Source organism: Pavona decussata, unplaced genomic scaffold (assembly GCF_977016875.1).
Source record: "Pavona decussata unplaced genomic scaffold, jaPavDecu1.1 SCAFFOLD_491, whole genome shotgun sequence".
NCBI classification, from domain to species: Eukaryota; Metazoa; Cnidaria; class Anthozoa; order Scleractinia; family Agariciidae; genus Pavona; species Pavona decussata.
This window is the reverse complement of record NW_028145821.1, coordinates 57,501-62,500: the sequence shown is the minus strand read 5'-3', so window position 1 is coordinate 62,500 and position 5,000 is coordinate 57,501. Positions and strand designations below refer to the sequence as shown.

Sequence of the window (5,000 nt, the reverse complement as noted above, 5' to 3'; positions counted from 1 at the left end):
ACTTATGAAGAGCTTTGTTTTAGTTTCTAAAATTGCTTTGGTCTTAAAAGACATGGTCTTCTTGCATAGTCTTTCAGAGACAGTGTAACAGTACGATTGAACTGCATGGTGTTAAATAAACTTTTTGATATAATGAAATATAACAAATGGTATCTGTTGTGATACCGTTTTAAAGATAATTGTAACTGTAAACTTAAAACGAAGCCTTGACTGCCTTATAGGACTATGCCGGTTTTCTGCAGGGTGTCTTTCATTGAACATTTATATTACGTTCAGTTTATACATTGGCTCAAAACTTATAGAGAATGAATTAATTTGGCTCCACTGAAAAATCAATGGTTGAATGTGGAATACAAGGGACCTTAAATTTTACTGATACTATAAGCTCATAAGAATTTCTTTAGTGATTATCATTTCGTATTGGCTCAGTGCAAACAAAAAGTTCAAAGAACTCTCGAGACCTTATAGTGTTATCAGTTCTTGCTCCAAGACTACACAGACATACACATGACATGAAATCCCTTTAATTAGGTGTTCATTTCAATTTTTGCAACAGGAATACATCCGACCTCGATCTTCAAATCCCCTACCAATTATTTTATTTGCAATTATTTTAGGTGTATACAGGGCCCCTCAGGATAACAGCCCGTAGCTGATTGGGCCACCCTGTCTAAATAAAGTTCACTTACTTACTTACTTACCGCAAATATTGTCTTCTTGGTGACTGCAAAGTGGTTTTCAATTAAACTCCGAGAATGTAGACTAAATTTGTGCTCGTTCATTAAGGATAGGGTTAGTTGATTGTGATAACATAAACATGCAACACAGACTAAATTTGTGCTCGTTCATTAAAGATAGGTTTAGTTGATTGTAATAACATAAACATGCAACACAAGTGCATTTGAGCGATTGCTGTGCTATTCCAATCGTAAAGTACGTTTACACTATAATGACAAATTTACTGACGTATATGGCTTAGTAACTACAAAGCGATTTACAACTTAAGTATCCAATTATGAAGATTGTAGATTGAATTTTTCGTTCACTGAAGATGTTGATATGGGTAATTGTCATAACATAATATTAACATGTAATTCAAGCTTATACGTACGCCAAATTTTATTATCCAAATTCTCTTCTTGTTGACTGCAAAGTGATTTTCAGCTCAACTAACCAATTATGTAGATCTTCATCAGTTTACTGAAAGTAATCAAAATCTGTTCGATGATTAGGATGAAATGAGAACATGCAAGGCCACACATTTGAGCAATTGTTGTCATATTCGTACAGGACACTTAGCGACAAATTTTCGGACTTTAGTGATCGCCTTGATGACTGCCAAGTGATTTTTAACGAAAGTACCCAATTATGTAGACCTCTACTGGAAATGCCTCCGCGCTAAAGGTAATAAGTGGTAAGAAGTGGTCTGGACTTTTGGGTCCGGGGATGAACTCATAAACTGAAACGGCTACTGAGCAATACTTTCCTGTGGTACTGGTTATTATGCTGGGTCTCTGGACAAAATGCTTAAGTGTGACCATTTGGATGTTACAGAGCCGGACTCATCAGTACTGGTGTTTACTGTTCCCCTTAGGCGCTTCTGCGCTACGGTATTAATTGACAACCGCAACGTTTTCTACTTCGTGTCGTTTTTTCCCACCCACCCTCCCCGTTTTCTGTTTGTCTTAGGGACAGGAAAGGTGGCAGAGAGGTTTTGTATTATCTCTTGTCTTCGAATGTGGAAATAAACGTCTCTCTTGGTCGAAAACAAACTGTGTTATTAATGTGTTGTTGGCGGGGGCAGTTGTGCTATAAAAAGGGAATCGTAAATGATTCCAAAATTGCGAAATGATGGCATATTTTTCCTGCTTTGGCTTATTGTTATTAACCATCTATGCAAACAAGCTTTTCAAAGTCATTGAATCGTAACTCCTTGGTGTTGACGTTGAGAAATTGAAATCTTCCTGTTTCTGGATGAGTGACTTGCATTTCCATTTCGTCGCGACTGTGCTATCAGACGATTTTAAACGAAGCCAGAGCCACGTATTTCATCAAGTTATGTTTTGTTACTGAGAGAACGAGAGCATCATTCATTTTAGAATCAAGAACTAAAGGTAGGGAACTCCGCGTGACTTTACAGACAGATCAATGGCTGTTTTACCGACCTTCAGCTGATTCCACGAACGCTTCATCAAATCACTTTCATGTTGGTTTCTATGTTTGTTTCAGGAAGACATCTCTTCTTCAGTTCTTGGTCAGTTTTTGGTCCCCTTCAGTTCTTGGACAGCTTTTGGTCCCCGGCTTGTACTACGAAGTGATTGCAACAACTGCACCGAATAATCTAGACTTGTAAGAAGATTTTGTGTTTAGAAATTCGTAGTTAGATGTGTAATCAGTGACGGGTAAGCTCTGCTGAGCAGTCGTCTGTTTACCAGAAACAAAAAGAAGAGGGTGGTATCCGTTTCTTACATACTTTTTAATAATTGTATTGAAAGTGATTAGTTTGTTGGTGTGATTCGATAATCTTAAGTGGCTATTATTTTTCATCTGCAGCGTTTAAAAGCAGATAACTACAAATGAAATCGAAAGCGGAAGTCGAAATTATTTAGTTAGTGAAACCAGTTCTTTCACGCGACAAATTAAAGAATCCTTATAACAAGAAATTTGAAAGAAGTGCTTTGTCTTAGTTTCCGAAATTGCATGGTCGTGTTGCAGAGTCTCTTAGCAGCAGTTTAAATTTGTGCTTGACTGAACTGGTGTTTAATAAACTTTTGATGAGAAATATAACCAGACACTGTAAATATCATTCCGTTGTGATGCCTTTAAATTAATAATTGTATTAAACAGTGAACCTGGAGCAAAGCTTTGATTATATTTTCTGCAGGGTATCTTTCATTGAATATCATTTTTGTTACCTTCAATTATACATTGACTTCAACTGACGAGAACCTATCGAAAATGAATTAATTTGCGTGACTCAACTGAAATGATCGGTGCTAGAATAAGGAAATTGAAACAACGGACCTTAAATGAGACTTAAATCGCTATTACTGATACTATGAGCTCGTCAGAATTTCCTTAGTGAGCACCATTCATTTCGTATTGGCTGCAAACCCGAAACAAGTTCAAAGAACTTCAAAATTACACAGACATGCATATCGTTTTAATTGGATATTCATTTCAATGTGTGTTGCAGGAATACATCACCTCGATCTTCAAATCCCCCGGGCTGCGTATTGCCTTCTTGGTGACTACAAAAAGGTTTTCAACTAAACTCAAAGAATGTAGACCTCATCTGCGGAAATTCTGTCGTCAAGTAAGGTAGGGTTTGAGCGAATTGCTGTGATATTCCAATCGTACAGTACGTTTTAATTTACACTATGACAAATTTACTGACGCATATGACTTGGTGACTGCAAAGTGGTTTACAACTAAAGTATCCAATTATGAAGTTGGCAGATGGAATTTTTCGTTCACTAAAGGTAATGAGTTGGATGATTGTCATAAAATAATATTAACACGCCATTCAAGCATATCTATTTAATAAGCGAATGTTGTGACATTCCAAAAGTACGCTTATTAACGTACAAACGAATTTTCTTACCCAAAATATCTTCTTGGTGACTGCAATGTGAGTAACCAATTATGTAGATCTTCAATTCACTGAAGGTAATTAAAAGAATTTCGATGATTGGGATGAAATAAGAACATGCAAGACCACACATTTGAACAATTCGTACAGGACACGTATAACGAGAAATTTTCGATCTCAGTGATGGCCTTGATGACTGCCAAGTGATTTTTATCAAAAGTACTCAAATATGTAGACCTTTAGTGGAAATACTTTCGCGCTAAAGGTAATAATATCGATAATTGTGCCAAAATTTATGAATATGCAACGCAAGCACATTGTTAAGGCGATCGCAATGATATTCCCAGATTACCCCTAGCAACAAATGTTCTTACTCAAATGATGTTACGCTGAAGAAATTCAATGTTTTCGTAGATTAGAAACCTGTAATATAGTCATAGATTATCAATTGTTCGCAACTGCACAACAATTTATAGAGAAACCTACAGTGTTAATTACTCCGTCACAGATTTAGATGACTGAGATCTGAGTGAACATGACTTAATTTGTGTGTATGTTTGTCAAAGATCTTTGAAATAAACGACAAATTTTGGAGGAAAATCAAAATTCAGAGATGTGGCCTATTTATATTCTTGTTCAGTTCTGGTTTAACGTTTCCTATACGTAACGAATTTAAATGTTCAGAAATTAACATGGTACCTAACTCTGACCTCCCTTCCATTTCTTTTCAGACCCAGACAGCTTTTTCAAATTCACAGATCGTTTAATGCTGAATCAGATCGTTGTTCCTGATCTTCAGAACTTGCTCACCTCCAGTTTGAGGGAAAAGACGACTAATTAAGGTAAACGGAATATTAGATTAAGAAATGTCCTTAATTTGCATTCTCAATTTTAAAGGTCTGGTCTGCTTTTCCCAAAAAAATTCCTCTTGTCGAGCTTGTTAATAATTGTTTTGTTACTGTTCGGAAATTTCAGGAATCAATCAAGGGTGGCCTTTATGTACAAATCGGTTTCCCTCGGATGACCAGCCAGACGGTGAATCGAGGAGAGTTTTAAATAGCTAGGGTGAGTAATGATTATTGAGATACAAGACATCCTTCCTATATTCCTTAATTAAAGGAGCTGAACTTATCCATTGTTTTTAAGTTTCATTTGATTGTAATACCTTATGTCTTAAGGACGGTGCCTACTATTGTTACTGCGCATACGTTCTGCGCATCTCGAGATACTCGGGTTTCCTATGGGTGGTGCCTGCTAATACAGGAATATTTTTGCGCGGTTTAAAACTATGTGGAGAAAGCAGAACTTAGCAAACGCTTTTGGTATCTTGAAAGAAAATTGGGGGTAACCATGCATTTTTCAGAGATAATTAACTTTCAATTTAGGAAAAAATCCCATACATTGCTTC

General features: G+C 36.4%; 1 protein-coding gene across 1 annotated transcript in view; it reads left to right on the top strand.

Moving 5' to 3' along the window:
* LOC146450131 (uncharacterized) overlaps positions 1 to 5,000 on the top strand; it is an 84,899-nt gene that overhangs the window by 56,137 nt on the left and 23,762 nt on the right. The window contains exon 6 of the mRNA XM_085100699.1: positions 4,568 to 4,657. The gene's annotated coding sequence lies outside the window, so the exon portion shown is untranslated. The remainder of the gene's footprint in view (positions 1 to 4,567; positions 4,658 to 5,000) is intronic.